Source organism: Dromaius novaehollandiae, chromosome 19 (genome assembly GCF_036370855.1).
Source record: "Dromaius novaehollandiae isolate bDroNov1 chromosome 19, bDroNov1.hap1, whole genome shotgun sequence".
Classification (NCBI taxonomy): Eukaryota; Metazoa; Chordata; class Aves; order Casuariiformes; family Dromaiidae; genus Dromaius; species Dromaius novaehollandiae.
The window spans coordinates 1,812,530-1,828,350 of record NC_088116.1 but is presented as its reverse complement, the minus strand read 5'-3'; the positions used below and the strand labels follow the sequence as shown (position 1 = coordinate 1,828,350).

At 41.5% G+C, this 15,821-nt stretch overlaps 1 protein-coding gene across 1 annotated transcript in view; it reads right to left on the bottom strand.

Moving 5' to 3' along the window:
- The window catches only part of NF1 (neurofibromin 1), a 179,053-nt gene that overhangs the window by 119,848 nt on the left and 43,384 nt on the right, over positions 1-15,821 (bottom strand). The window contains exon 2 of the mRNA XM_064523066.1: positions 9,880-9,997. The gene's annotated coding sequence lies outside the window, so the exon portion shown is untranslated. The remainder of the gene's footprint in view (positions 1-9,879; positions 9,998-15,821) is intronic.

Here is a 15,821-nt window from a genome sequence, read left to right as displayed (position 1 = left end):
GATATTTGTGCAGCATGTAAAAATGCCACTGGATCACCCCATTCACCAAAGAGAGCCGCCTTTTCCTCCTCCCTCTTCTTAAACAATCAGGTGCACAAGAGGGGCTGTAAAGAGAAGCAGGAAAGAAGTGCCTGGTGGAAAGCTAAGTCTTTAAGAACTGGGAAGATCTCAAGACTGGGATTTAGTTTTCTGTTTCTTTTCTTGCAAGCCTGATGTTAGCTTGTATCAGTTTATGAATATAAAGACTCTGTTACTGAACAATTCTTACCAACTGCTGCTTTATTTCCTTCCAATGAGTCATGCCACTAACTTATGCTGCCCTATTTAATTTCTACTGCTGCTTAACCCACATGAGCTCTTCTAAAATTAAAAAAAAAAAAGCTTATTTGAAATACATATCAAGCAGCTTGAACTGATGATGTATTGCGCTGCCCTCCGAATACAACAAAAGCTAGTTTGCTGGGTTTCCAAATAATGCTGAACAGCACGGAGTCCTCAGATGCAGTGTTGGAGAGGTGCTGTTAAATGGAGCTGAAAATTGAGAGTGAAGCTTACTGTAGATTACCTCTAGGACACTGAAGTACCAATATTACTATTTGAAAATCCATAGAGAAACATTAGGAAGAGAAAAATAGGAAGGTAACTTTTAACTCCATTGAAATTAATTAGAATTGAGGGTGATCCATTACCTGGATGGTAGATGATAAATGCATATTTGCTAAATTTACAGATATTTGCTAAGCAACCAGTGATTCTATTTTTGCTACTGTCTTTGAAGGCATTGCTGTATTTGTCACTGTTTCTGCAATGCTTTTATCAATGGCAAATTGTGACCTGATTGGGAACAATGATAAGATCTCAATCTAAAATAATCATAAACTGCCTATCTGTTGTCTATTGGTAAAGTCCTTTAAACCTACTCCAGGGGACTCAAGGAAGCAAAGTGCAGGCCGATGGTATCACTTTCCACCATCTTTTCTTCTGTATAGATAAGGTCACTAAAAAAAAAAAGACAGTAGAAAGGATCTATCAGACATGGTGAGGGCTGTTTCCTGCTTCTGAGAACACTGGACATCTAATTATTCTTAAATCTTAAAGCAACAGCACACTTGGCGCTGTGAAAGACCTCAAAGCCACGGAGCTCTTAGGAACACTGTTTACGCTCGCATTTTCCTGGTATACTCTTAGCCAGTATTCAAACATAGGTCCAGTCCTTTATTTATTTATTTTTAATTAATTGGCCACATGGACAATGTGAATATTGGCGAATCAAACTGCTGGCCACCAGTAACTATTGTTGCCTTAAACCTGGACCTGACCCTTTAAGAAGCAGGGCACTCATTAATCCAATTTGCAAATATACTCTTTGTTTTTGTATTGTGAGGGTAATCGTGCAGTACTGCAGGTCCACAAAGTTCCTAAATACCATCAGGTGACTTAAAAGCAACAGTGAAACAAAGACACCACCTCTGCCTTACTTGTAATTACAACAGAGATTGAGAAATAGGAAGAAAACATTCCAGAGCTGCAAAGGGCAGGGAAGAATGCCAAACTCTTTCCAGAGTATGCAGCATGACAGGAAAAGCCAGCTCCAGAGGAAAGGAGTGAGAAGGCAAGAGGAAAAAATACTTCCTTGCTCAGACAGAAAGGAAAGAAGACGAAGTCTCAAATGCCTTCTTCTGTTACACCTATGAAGCACCTGAGCTTCCTCCCTGTCAATCCTGTAATGGAATTACTCTTAAAATACTTTGCTGTATTAAGCTGGCAGAATTAAAGTGGACAATTCATCCTCTCCTCCCATGTACAGAAATAGTTCTACTGGTAAAAAAAATTATTCCTATTCTGGAAAGCAAAAATATTACACAGTCCTGTGCACTTTTACAGCAGTACAGCTTTATCAGAGCTTTCATTGGCACACAGATTTCAGTAAAAAAAGAAAAAAATTACACCCTTTCCTGACATAATCATGCCAGTACATGCTTCAAATACAGACCAGAAGGGTACTGTTTGAGCTGCTTTGTGGCATAGAGGGCTTTATCACATTCACATTGAAAAGATTCCAATTGCAGTGTAAACATTAGAAGATTCACAGACATAAATCGGGCAAAGTAAGCTTCTGTCTCCCCAGCTTCCATGTGGCAGTTTATCACACTTACAACAAAGTTGTGAAACAGAGCTCTTTCTTGTACAATGTGCTGTTTACATTGCAGTAGCTTATGGGCAGTCCCACTGAGATCAGGATCCCTTCATGCTAGGTGCAGTACAAATGCAGATTAAAAAGAAATCCTTCCCCTTGCAACCTTAAATGGTAAAAGAGGCAAAAGGCGAAAGGGCAAACAGAAGCACCACAAGTTGAAATGACTAATTCACTGCTCACAGAGCAAGTCAGTAACATTGCCATGAGTACAATGTTAGTCTCCTGACTCCCACTTCAATTCCTTTCCTGTTAGGAAAGGCTGTCTCTTCACCAGACCCTCAGAGAGCAACTTATTTGTCTCCAGAAGAACACAGGCTTGGAACTTAGCAGTATAAGTGAGGATAAACACTAATTAGTAGAGTTTAATCACTTCTAATTTGGACAATATAGCATCAAAAAGTAGCTTTACCCATTTTCTATTTACTGCTATACGAGAGGAAGCACTACGTCATCAAGATCTATCCTCGCGTTATCGTATTACTTGGCAACACCAACAAACTTCATTTCTTTGGAGTCAACATCTTACAAAGCAATGCAAAGATGTTGTGTTGTGATAGGGTGATAGGATGCAGCAAAAGGGCAAATCAAGAAGTGGTTCTTGAATTGGAAGGAACTGGCAGAAAAGCCAGTGTAAGAGTACTGGGTACCTTTAAGGATTCTTCACAATGAATAACTTCAGCTGTTTGAGCAGCAATTTTAATTCCTTGGGGAAAAAAAATCATGGAAAGATTCCAGGACTGCAAGTTTCCTTTCTGAATCCCATTTCCTTCCTTATTCCTTCCTTCCTCTCTTTCACTGATGACAGACCAGAAGAGACAGAGACCCTTTAGTCTGAATTCATGCAACAGCTCCAGTTTTTATAGGTCTACACTATATCCTGCAAAATAGAGGGCTCTGCTCTCTGTTGGCCGATACATCTTCATTGTAATTGTGGGTGTAATTGCAGGAAGGCTGTAACATGCATTGCAACAGTAATCATAAACCATTAGATGTTTTTCAGCATTACATAACCAGGGCAAGTGGCACAAGAATATGTCAGGCAAACTGGAGCTTGCTGCAAAGGCTTCAGCACACGCTTTCTTCCTGAGCAGTGACATTGTTTCATTGCCACTGGTATCCAAGTGCCCTCACTTAAAACTGTCTCGAGTATACCTACAAACACGGCTATCAGCCTCCTAATTGCATTGCAAACTGAGCGTGGTGACCCAGGATGTTTATACCATACGCTGTTGCATCAGGGCATGACCAGGCGCTATCACATGACGCTATGACATAACATTATACACTGATTCTGTCATACGAGCTGCAGAACAGACACTGCTCAGCTGAAAGAAAACTGGTCTCTCTTTCTGGTAAAGCTGCAGCATAGTAAGGGAGTCCTCTCCTCTTGCAGGGGCTGGTATTCTGGACATCTGTAAGACTAGCAGACTCATTCATTTTCTTCAAAATTTCCCCATAATATTTACATCAGAGAAGAGGAAGGAAACCTTGTGATTAAAACTCTGAACTGGTTCTCCAGTAGGATGGACCTGATGCTTTGCTGTTTCTTGAGTGACACTGGGCATGTCACTTAGCACAGGGTTTGTCTGACTAAGCAGGTGCACGTGCTGTAGGTGAAAAGGTTAAGGCTGAGAAGGGAAGGACCTGGAGAGATGACCAGGACCAGGAGTCAACCTGGCTTTCAGAAGCTTTGACATTAGCAAAGAACACAGAGAAGCCACAGTCCCTTTCCCATCTGCACTGCCCTGGTCAGCTATAGACAGTGCTGATGCTTACAGCTGGCCCTATGGAGGGCTTTTTTGCAGGCATGTTGCTGATGTTTACTAGCTCTGTGAGAGAGTTTCACAGCAAGTGCTCTCTCCTACAGCAGCAAGCCCAATACAAGGATTTTGTCCAGAAGTAAAAAATATAAACACCTTCGTCATTAGAAGCTTTCCTGACATGCAGGAGAACCATGATTAATGAGCATCATTAATAGCTTTGAACAAAAATGCTGATCATAGCCAAATGGCCTGTACCCAACAAAAGACAAGTGATTAACAAATTCTGTGGAGCTGCAGCGTAATCTAATTGCTTTAGTAACGAATCACAGTCTATCCTTTAATATTCCATGGCATTATATAACTTTTTTTTCTGCATTTAGCAGGTGATAAGTGCCAGTGAGTTTGACTAGTTACTTAGCTAGGGATCAGCTAGGTCCCTTAACTAGCTACCAGCTAGGGAGATTTACTCGGAATATCTTGTACCTATATAACGTAGCACTCTGTGTGTGAACTTCTGTTAGCCTCAGTAGGGATAAAAGGACAGTTCTTAAGTTAAAGTGTTGGACCAGGGCCCTGGAATACTGTTTTAACTCTTCTAGAGACTATCCCATGCAAAATTTGGTAATTACAAAATCTAGTAAATCTCCTTGATCTTCAGTCTAAATTGCTGTATTCATCTAAAAAACAATGATAACAACAACCAGTAGTCAAAGCCATGGGGAGCCTTAAATCTTCAGTGTAATTATTTCCTGTTTGTGGGAGTACAAATGGTTATTACTATTACAGCATACGATGCCTGACTGAAGAGCAGAATTCATAGCACATTTAAAGCACATTTTTAACTTACATTATGTTACTGAATTAGAATACATATGTACCTCCTGTTCGTGTCTGAATATGGGCTTAAAGTTCAGGTCTTGCAAGAATACTTCCTCTTTCCTGTGTCTTTATTTAACAACAGTCTTTTCCAGTTCAAAACTCTAGTGAACAGCCCATTCACAAAATGTTAGAGGCAGCATACAGCTGCTGTGAGACAGGATGTTCAGCCATAATTACATTTCTCCTGCAGCCAATAAATCCATCTGTAGTTCTGAGCATGTAAAACTCATTCTCCCTGTTTACGGTCACCAAAATGATGTCTAGCAAAAAGGTAAATGATGCTCCCCCCAAATCCTACTTTCCTTTAGTGGGGAACCTATTACTATTGTCAAGACTTATTTATACCTTATCTATATAACTTGTGAATTCAGGAGAGATATAATGAATGTAACAGCTAGAAATCTCTTCAGTCCCTTTTGTGAAGCATTTATACACAGTATAAGTTGACAGACACTAGTCAAACTTGACAGGTACTAGTTAAACTTGAACTTAGACCTGTACACATACTGCCCACTGTACTGCTTGCACCAGCTACCTATTAAGTACTAATGGCAAAACTGAGCTTTTACTTTTCATTTTACATAGGCTGCCGGAATAATGGAGCACATAATTACATCCAGCCACTCTTTAGTACTCAAATTACAAAACTGAATCTCTGTGCCAGACCTTCAGGAAGTAAGCGATGGAAGGACTCTCACAAATAACGTGCAATTACATTAATGCAGAGAGCAGATCCTTTCCTTAAAAGCAGTCAGATTGATTGAAGTGACCCTGTCTGGTTGATCGCAGAACCAGATATGACATTTCAGTGGAGAAAAAAAGTAATGTCGGAAGTAAATTACAACAATCACCATTTTGTTGCCTCTGTATCCACATCCGTTCAGAAATTGATATAACGAAACAAAACCTTTAGTGTGTAACAGTTAAACTGTATCAATATGCCTATCTTACTAGAGCTTATTCCTTTAATTCAGAGCAATGAGCTGTATTGACATAAGGTACTTTTATATGATTATAGCTCTATTTGCACTAGGAGTCTGTATTGCTGTAATTATGTCTACTTCCCAGACTGTTTTACTTACAACCATCGGAAACTGTCTGCAGACTAGCACTAAGATTTACACAGATCTAGCTAAGCTGTCAAATGACAGGCAGAAATCTGGACACTGCTCAAGTGCCACATTATAGAAATTTGGATAAAGCAGAGATCTGATGGGGGAGCCAGAACTAAAGAAGATGACACTACTGAAAGGCTCGATATGGCTAGCTTTTCCTAAAATTGGATTAGCATGTGCCTGTAGAAGTGGTATTACCAGCTACTGACATTTTCTAGGCAAAGAGCTCTCTAGGTAGCCTGCAGCATACAATGTTTGTAAGAAAGAATAAAACTTATGGTAAGAAAGTAGCTCAGTTTACCCATTTCTGTGAAGTAAACCTTTTTCTAAACACTTTCTAAACACTGTTTTTACCTCTGGTTGTTAATGGACCTTTGCTCCTTTGCCTGGAATCTTTGCTGCTTATGTCTCCTTCCTTCATTTTTCTTCAGCTTTTAAATTTTACCCTAATTCTCTGTACTTTTTTTTGTGTGTGTAGAGAATATTAATGATAGGTGCTCATCTATGCCAGTTATGGAAAACGCCCTTTTCTGGAGCATGTCTCCTTCCAGTACTAACGAGACCAGGATTTTATTCTTAGTTCTTTGTAAGGGAACCCAGAGAGCAGTATCTGTTTTAAGGTATTCTACATTTAGGCATATAGTGTCCTAGTTAGTATCTGATGCAAAAAATGCCCATATTTAGGGCACAAAGGGATTTGCCTCACAGCTCTACTGAGTCAGAGATTTGTGGAATCTGGATTCTGATGACATCAGCTGGGAGGGCCTGGAAAATGGAGGAGAATCATTCCAGGGCCCCACAGAAGTTGTCTGATACTCAAGAATTTTGGTGGATTAAGACAGTGACGAGTTGGGATGGTACTGAATAATTAACAACACAGTTTTCAGAATGAAACCACATGATGCCAGATTGCTTGTTCTGATTCACTAAATCATCACAGGGCGCACTGACCCTGAATCACAGTACACCATCAGTAATACCAGCTAAAAGTAACACTATTGACTTCAGAGAAGCTACTGTTGGTTTCTGCTGCAGTGTCCCAGGTCAGATATTAAAAATAAATAAATAAATAAATCATATTTATATAGAAGTGTATGGGACTGAAGAGATTCAGAATATTCCCTGCTATCTTGTGGATCCATTACATTCAGTGTCAGGCAAGTCACAGCCCTTATTTTGAGTTATGTGACTCTGGTCTCGCATCGACTTTCCAGTGGTAGCCCTGTTTTGGGTTAATGTATTCCCGTCTGCTGATGAGACGATGCAAGTCCCCTTTGCATCTGCGGAGGCAGCACTTTTGCTCTGTCGGGTGCAGCCTGCTACCAACTGAGCAGGCATTCAGCTCTGCTGGCTTGTATGTGTATTAAATACTCCTAGGCCCTTTTACAGGACAATATATGCTGCTGAGGAGCTGGTAAGAGACCAGCCCTATGGCCCTCAGCCCTAGCTTCTCATCCTAAACAGGCTCTGGCTGGAATATGTAACGGTGCAGTACTTATCAGGAGCAGGGAACAAAGAGCAGGACAGAAGAATAACCAGTCCAACAAAGGCTATTTTGGATCTGGCAGACAGGGCTTGTTGCAGACCAAAACATCAGCTGGTTAGATCCTCCTCCTCTATATCAAAGCAAAATAAATTTTCTCACAAGGTGGCTGTCTCATTTGACAGCACTGCAGTGCTGAGTGTTGTTTGATCAGCACAGCTAGTCAGACCACAGCTCTCTGAAGATGAAAGACAAATTAGGAATCTCGCATCTTTGTGAAGGAAGGGGAGCAGGTTTGCAAAACAAACAAACAAACAAACGGAGCGCACTGAAGTATAGCTCTCAGCAGCCAAACAAGAGCAAAGCCATGTCTGCCTGCAGTCTGCAGCTGTGCTGGCAAAGGAAGGGGGCCAAGAGGCATCATCTCTCAAACAGCGTCTGGGCTGCCTGCCTGTGCTGCTTTGGGGAAGGAGGAGGTGGCAGAAAAGATGAATACTGAAGCTCTGAATGCCTTTTTTGTATATTCAACAGGAAGCGGGCCAGGATTGGACCTCTGTTCAAACCCTATCAAGCATTGGCAGGAATTTGTGCTGAGGACTGTTTCTTCATTCAGTTAAACTGCACCTTACGATTGCCAAAGAGGACTGTCCCTGTTCCCCCTTTTCCCCCCTCGCAAATTACCCATATGTCACCAGGCCTAATTTTCTCTGGCTTAACATCTTACGTCTTAATTTATACTATTCTCTCAAGGTACATTTTGCTTATATGTAGGAGGCTTCTAAATCTACAGGGTAGAAAAGAAACTGACCCACAAAATAATTCAGTATTCAATTATAATATTTTGCAATTCTCCTAAGACTTAGTATCTCATTATCTCAAAGCACAATGTAACTATTCCAGAATTGAGCTGGTTTTATTTAAGTTTGTTTTAAGGCTTGTCCAAATTCACCTAAGAAACCTGTAGAAAAGTTAGGAAGAAAAGATAACTCTTCTGACTCTAGGTCCCATGCTTTGGCCACAAGACCTCGTATCCTCTCTGGTTTTAATGAAATCAATCAAAGCAAAGTTTTTAACCCTGGTTCTAATGACAGACATGGCATCTTGCACCACTGTAAATAACCAGCTATAATTACAGAGCAGAGCAAGGGAATTTAAACCAAAGGAATATAAAACAGCTCAGTAACATTTTTCACTGTAGAGTGGAAGAGACTGTCATTTCAAATCACATGGAAACACTGCAGACTGAGTGCCTGAGCCTGCCAGGCATTATGCTCCTCCTGGAAGGAGTCTGAATGCCTTCAAACACATGGAAGTTAACGGCAGCTGAGTTCAGAGAAAACACAGGCTGAAGAGGAGCACATAGAACTAGTATGTTGTGGAAAGGTTTTAAACAAGAGAGTGAAATAGCTGTGCAATAGATGTTAGTAATATCTGAGATTATGCTGTCATATATTAGGGTGGGGATACAGTGAACTCAAGGTTGGCCTAATTTCTGCATTGCTGGAATTGTTCCTGAGTTGTGTAGTCTGTCTCATCAGATAGAGTTACCCTTTAGGATGCTAAGATACCATTAACAAGTAACGATTATAACTTGCCATTCAATTGAGCCTTCAATCTTTTCTCATTTTTACTATAATAGCAGGCTCAGACTCTGGCTGAGAAGGTCCCATTCTGTAAAATCATGCAGAGAGAGAGAGAGAATTTCTGTCTCAAAGAGTTTATATAAACACCCATAAGAAAACCAAGTAACTTGCCCTACTCATACAATATATCTAGGAGAATAATACAAGTCCTCTAACCTGCAGCTTAATACCATGTCTTCTAGCTCATCGGTAAAACTTCTTGGACCAACAGACCGCTGTCAACTTTAGAATTTCTTGCTCATTCACAGCATATGCACATTGAGCTGAGAGCACTTTTTCTGTTTAATATGATTCTTGGGCCTCAGCCTACCAGCAGTCAGTTGAAGGAGGAACTACTGCTCTGCTTCACGTTATCTCACCTCTCAAAAACACTTTTAGTTAATTAAAATATGCAATATACTGCTAGAAGAGAAGTCCTGTTTCTTAATATATCTCACATGCTGCACTAGAGCTACAGTATTCTTTACCATTTACACGGTAAGATTTTGTCCTTCTGTATATCCCCGCTCAGGTTGTCAAAGCACTTTAGAAAAGGGTACCTTAATTGCACTCCTGGAAGACAATTTTAATGTCTTCTCCTATTTCAGATGCTCAGAAAGGTCAAAAAAAAAAAAAAAAAAGTTCCTGGCTCTTACTCCCATTTACCATGATGTTTGTTTTCGTAAACAAACCAAAAAGAAATAGACACTGTTCCACAACTGTCCAATTCTCCTGCCTCTGATAATCAGACTGTCAGTTACTCTGTTTATTGGAACAGTGCACTCCACTGTCAGGAAGTTTTTCCATTTATTTTTGGTACCTCTGTGACTCCTCCAGGGTGGACATGGGCAATGTCACCTTACGAACTGCTCTCAGCAAACAGGTTTGAGTCTCTTCACGCATTCCAGCAATGTCACTTTTACATCCTGAGAAGTCTCCTGCATGATAAAGAAAGAAGGATGGAAATGAGGACACAAGAATAAACACATAGACTGATTGCTTAACTAGTGTCTTGAAGTGAGAAAGGCTGGTATAAAGTGGCATTAACGCAGGTACAAGTTCTTTTAGCGAATAATCCCAGTGCAAAGCTTTCAGTTAACCTTCAGTACAGATAAGATACAGGGATGAGCAGGAACAGGCTAGAAGAAAATAAATAATGCGCACATCCGTGGGGAAGCATCACAGACCAAGAAAGACCTTGCAGGGCTCTGGGAGTGAATGGCACACAGAGAATTACACAGGCTGGGCTGGAAACTGCACTGGCTTCTGCTATGTTTCCTGAGAGGAGAAGTACGCCGAAACGCAGTCTCCAAGAGAGCTCAGATTTCTGAATCAACCCGATTTTCCAGTGAAGATGATTACTTTCTCCGTACTACCAAGGACCCTCCTCTACTGTCGTTGTTTAGGAGAGTTCAAGCTCAAAACTCCCAGCATGACCTAAAGCCATCTGAGCTAACAGCTCTTGTAACTTCAGTGGGTAAATTTAGCACAGATGTAGCCAAAAGCAGCTCCCTTACAAGGTACAATACCCACAGCTAGCTCACGAAGAAGGAATGTTTTGGAGCCTAAGAAGCCCAGACCTCCCGTCTCTCCTTATTCCTGTGCAACTAATCATCATGAAAACACTGAATTCGCTGCCTTATTCCTGTGCAGCTAATCATCATGAAAACACTGAATTCACCACATGCATTAGGCCATCTGCTCTATTTATTATACCACAAAGATGTGGTCCAAAAATGATAAAATCCCTAAGAGACCAAAAGAACGCAGGGAAAAAAATTAATCCAGTTTATCTCTGATATTCCATCTCTGCAACTTTTCCACAACATCCTCTTTCAGCAGGCTGTTTTCAGATTAACCCGTTAGGTATCAAACTCCCATCTGTTCATGACATCTATGGAAAACAAATTCTGGTTTTCACAATAAGCAATGGTGGATAAGAGCAATGGGGGAGAAGGGGACAGGGAAACAACAACTCAGAATTGCGGCGAGGGGAGGCAGTCTAGTCCAGTGCACGAGGTGCCTGCGGGAGAGGCAGAAGATGACGCTCCTGGCCGCGCCATGATGACCCTGGGAAAGTGGCCTCACCTCCCTGTTTCCCCTCCCAGCCGTTGTTTGTCTTGTCTGTTTAGACTGCAAACGCTTCAGGGCCAAAAGTCCCATACTAAACAGCTGAACTGTGCCAATATTACTCGGAGTCACCAGGCAAACAACACATACCTGAAATAAAATAACGGCTGAAGCCGCCACGCACAGTGGCATTTCACTAGAAGGGATAAATGACAAGGGTGGCAGGGAGAGACTGAGAGGGGCAAAGACTGCTCAGAGATTTTTTTTGTAATGTTTGCAGTACATAGCCTCATACAGAAGACCCCATACACTCTTAACAGTTTGCTGCAAGACTGGGGTGGGGATTGGATGGGATGTTTTTGTATATGAAGTTTTTCTAAGCCTTTAACTTGTGGGGTGGTCACTTGGACCACCTTCACTTTCTGCTGTACTTTAGTGCTGCTTAACCTCTGCCTCAGAAGTCTTTTCATCTACTATTTAGTCTTAAAGTTTTTCAAAAGAGTTTCAGGCATTTGTTCACCCAATTCCCAAAGTAATTCAATGAGCACTGAGCGCACAGCTCCCAGTGCTTTTTTAAATATCTTTTTGTTAGAGTCGAACCTTTAGTCCATTCTCTCTCAGGTCAATAATCCATCCTGCTTTACATTTTTTCCTCTTTAGGAAGATTACCACCAAGGTCCGAGTTCTCCATTCTCCAAAACGGAGAATGCTGAGTCTGCAGCCAAATTACATGCAACTTTCATTTAAAAGCTTTTCAGGCCTTTTAGTAGCTTTTCAAAATCCAGTTCAGAAATCCTAAACTCCTACTTAACAATAGGGATCAGGTCCTGCCTCTTCTAGTCGGTGCTGATAATCATTTGATTTGAAGGATGACCCTGAGCAGAGGCTTGTTTTAAGTCAGAGTTCAGGAAGGCATATATTTTACACAGTTTTCCTGTTGTTAATAAATTAATAGATTTTGTACAACACAAAATTCGGACAAAGGTATTCCAAACCATGCACTGAGTATTTCATAACTTTCCTATGTTATCCTCTGATTTTACTAAAGCTTGACAGTAAGCTGTTAATTAACAAAAGTCCATCCAAAATCCCAGAGCCTGCCGGGTTCTTTCCCCACACGGTCTCTATCTCTGGCAGGAGGAGAGGTTCAAGCTTTCGCCACTTCCCTGGGCTCCTGGCATCCCCAGTCTGGCAGTGCTGAGCTTTCCAGTGTGTACTTTGGCAGTAATGGCTGCTCCTCTATCTTGGGATAACTGCCCTTCTCTCTGACCAACGTTACTTTTCTGTTGTTCAGCATTCTCTTCACAGCAATCTCTTTTTCTCTTGAATCCTCTTTGCCCTCTCTCCCTTTCTGCCATTCTGCTCTTTCCTTTCACCTTCTCTTTTGCCTCCACAAACTCAGGCTGAACTTTCTCAATCCCAAGGAGACTACTCAAAACAAACAGGAGCTTGTGAAATATTAACAGTGTAGATCAGAAATAGCATATTTTTTTAATGATAACCAAACCACCAAGATGCACGCACTACTGCACAGATCAGCTACTTTGGTCTTACTGTCATCGGCCTTAATTGTTCCCCCAGCTATCATTTGTCACGAGTACTCGATAGAATGGAAACGGTAAAGAGGAGGGACATGCGACTGACAAAGCCCCACGTGTTCTTCTAGTACATTGCTATATATGTGACATAGCTACCACTGCTGATCTAACTCCAGAGGCCTGTTTATGCAATCCAAACAGCGACATCTAACAGAAACTGATAACCTCGGTGGTCCCTGAACAGAATACCCTGTTGGGATGGCTTGCGCAAACTGAATGAGGATCTGCAGTTTCTGGATGGAAACCATGATCTAAATTGATGGTAATCTATAGGCTTATAAATAGGATTCAGAAACACGAATGAGTGGCCTTTCAGTGGTAGAAGCTTTCAGGCAGAAAGGCATAGCGATGGAAATCAAGCACAGTAAGCACACTGCTGAGAGTCTTGCAAGTAGCTAGAATATAGGAAATGCATAAAGAAAACACCTAGGCTCATCTTACCAAGTCTGGATAATATTACAAAGGCATGCAAAGAAAAATCAGCACGAAAACCAATTTCTGTGAAAGCAGCACAGTCCTCTATTTGCAATATACCCAGACTTCAGATGGCTTGCCTAGTTTGTTCTAATAACTAAGTCAAAAAGAATTCAGCAAGGCTGATTAAGAGAAATACATGAAGCACATCAATTAAAAAAAATTCAAAGACGGAAACACAAATGCAATGTGTGCATCTAGATTCACTACATCAGTATGCAAGAATGTCAAATAAGCAGATCCTGGTGCTTTAACAGCCTAGGAAAAAGCCACGTAACCTGGTTCTTAGAAAACACTTTCAAAGCAGGCAGACAACAAAAAAGTCCTCTTTCATTTATGAAAGCTTATTGTAGTCTGTAATGTCTTGATGGAAAAAGATGGCAACGAGTGTATTAGCTTCCCAGCTGAACAGCACTGCAGACTTGGCAGCTGCATCCACAAGGGAAGATAATGGAAAACACATAAATCAGCCTTGAGTCATTCGCGCAGCCTTGCAGGCCCTTGCAACATGTGACTGCGTGGGGTATGCAGCCTGGTGCCACCCTTGATTCCATAACTACGCCTCACCAGAAAGCACAAAAATTATCTGAAAAATAGTCCAGTTTGGTTTGCTTACAAGGAAAAGAAACATGACAAGGGCTCAGAGGAAGGGAAGTGTGGATTCTTTATCTCCTCAGGTTTTGAGTGCTTTTTAAAAAGATATCCTTACTGATCAGAATGGTTCAGTTGGTAGCCTGCAGACAGCACCCAGTTTTCCTCTTCTTCTACACGTCCTTCAGATGTGGGGCAACTTCCATTGCAGTGAGGCACGCAGGGAGAAGGGGCTGGTGAAGTCTCTAGAACAGTCTCTGAAGCCAATTTCTAATGAGCCTGCAAAAGCCTGGGAATTTACATATCACACTTTGCCACTGTGTCCCTCACCCACAGAATGTGGACTGGCAAGTTCAGAGACCAGCATTTGGACTCCAGTGTTTTAAAGGCTGAACAACAATATAACTTCTAAAATTCCCCACTGTTTGACGACATATTAAATTAGACGACATTATATTCCTGTGTTATACAAAGACCAGACTAAAAGATCTAATTATCTCTTCTGGCCCTCAAATCTACTATATTAACGAGCAGAAAGCACACTGAGGAAGAAAGACCAACCATTGAAGCATTACTTACAGAAATAATAAATTGCCAAATACTTCACTTCTTTTAAGAAAGCTATCAAGAAAGCCAGTAACACAGTATAAAACTGTGCAACTTGTCTGTTCTCTTGTCCTCGATATAGCAGCCCCTCAAGATAAGCAAACAGAACAGAGCCTTATTCCGGCTGCATGTAGAGCTCAGGCCTGCAGGAGAAATCTTACGCAGTGAGTCACCTCAGCTATGAGACGGCCTGGTTCAAACATTCACAACTTATGAGTAACTCCAAAGCAGCATTTCACAATATTCACTGGCTACAAGTCTCCCTTGTTAGAAGTTGTTGAGGGGTTAGTTGAAGACAGCTGTTTTGGGCTTTTCTGTCAGCAGCCAAGAGAGAACTGATAGAGCGGGAACAGGATCATGCTGCTAGAAAGTACTGTGACGACTTGGTGCTAAGATGTGTTAAGCGAGTGTTATACAAACCAGATTTGATAAACACTTTAACTGAGTCATGGTAGTGCTTGGACCACCAGATACTCAAACCTCCTTCCTGCTGCTTGCTTTGACATTGCCCTACCCCACGATTTTAATAATGCTTCATTGGCCTTGCTTACATAAGAGCAATTTCTGGATATTGCTACTGCAGAATAGCAGCTTAGAATAGAATCCTTACAACTATTTCAGTATAACTACTGCTTTGGAATAAAATCATAGTTATTCCCTAATGTCTGCAGCTAATTATCCTATCATCTGCTTTCTGGAAGTAAAAAGGGCAAGGAAGGAGTAATCTAGTGTCAGAACAAGGGTAGAATTCAGATATGCAAAAGGAGGAAAAAAAGAGGAAAAGGAAGGGAAATAGAAAGGAGAATGTATAGATGTTAATTCAGAATCACGCAGTGAGTGAGGCAGCCTCAGGGTCTCTTTCTCCCCGAGTAGTTTACGGACAACCTCAATAACTTCAACAGAAAATTCAAAACTTTACCATAAACCAGATCTTGGATTTAGACACTATACGATACAGTAATATGAAAAAACATCAGGAGAATGGAGTTTTCTAGCCTCTGGTTAGGGAAAACCCAAACCAAGTGCACAGCACGCCTCCATTCCACAACAGTCCCGTAAGCTTAAGCGCACTTTCTGTCTCACGTGTTGCCGTGCAGTCCCATGACCACCAGACACGGAGGATGTCACAACCCGGCTAGCAGATAATGGAGACGGTATCTGTCTCGCTCCCCACGGCAGGAATGTTAATGCCACGGCAGAACACTCCTTATCCTACCCGGGAACTATGCGGTTTATGACCACGGCCGCGTTACAGCCCCGTGACGGCAGCCGTGAGAAGCCTCCTGCCTGCAACGCTGGGGGAGTCACCACCATTCTCATCTATATTGCGAATGCTCATGTTTTGGGGGATTCAGATACAACAAATTTAGCTCCTTAGTACAGTTAAAACGTGACTCATCTTTTGGCACAGATGGGACTGAAA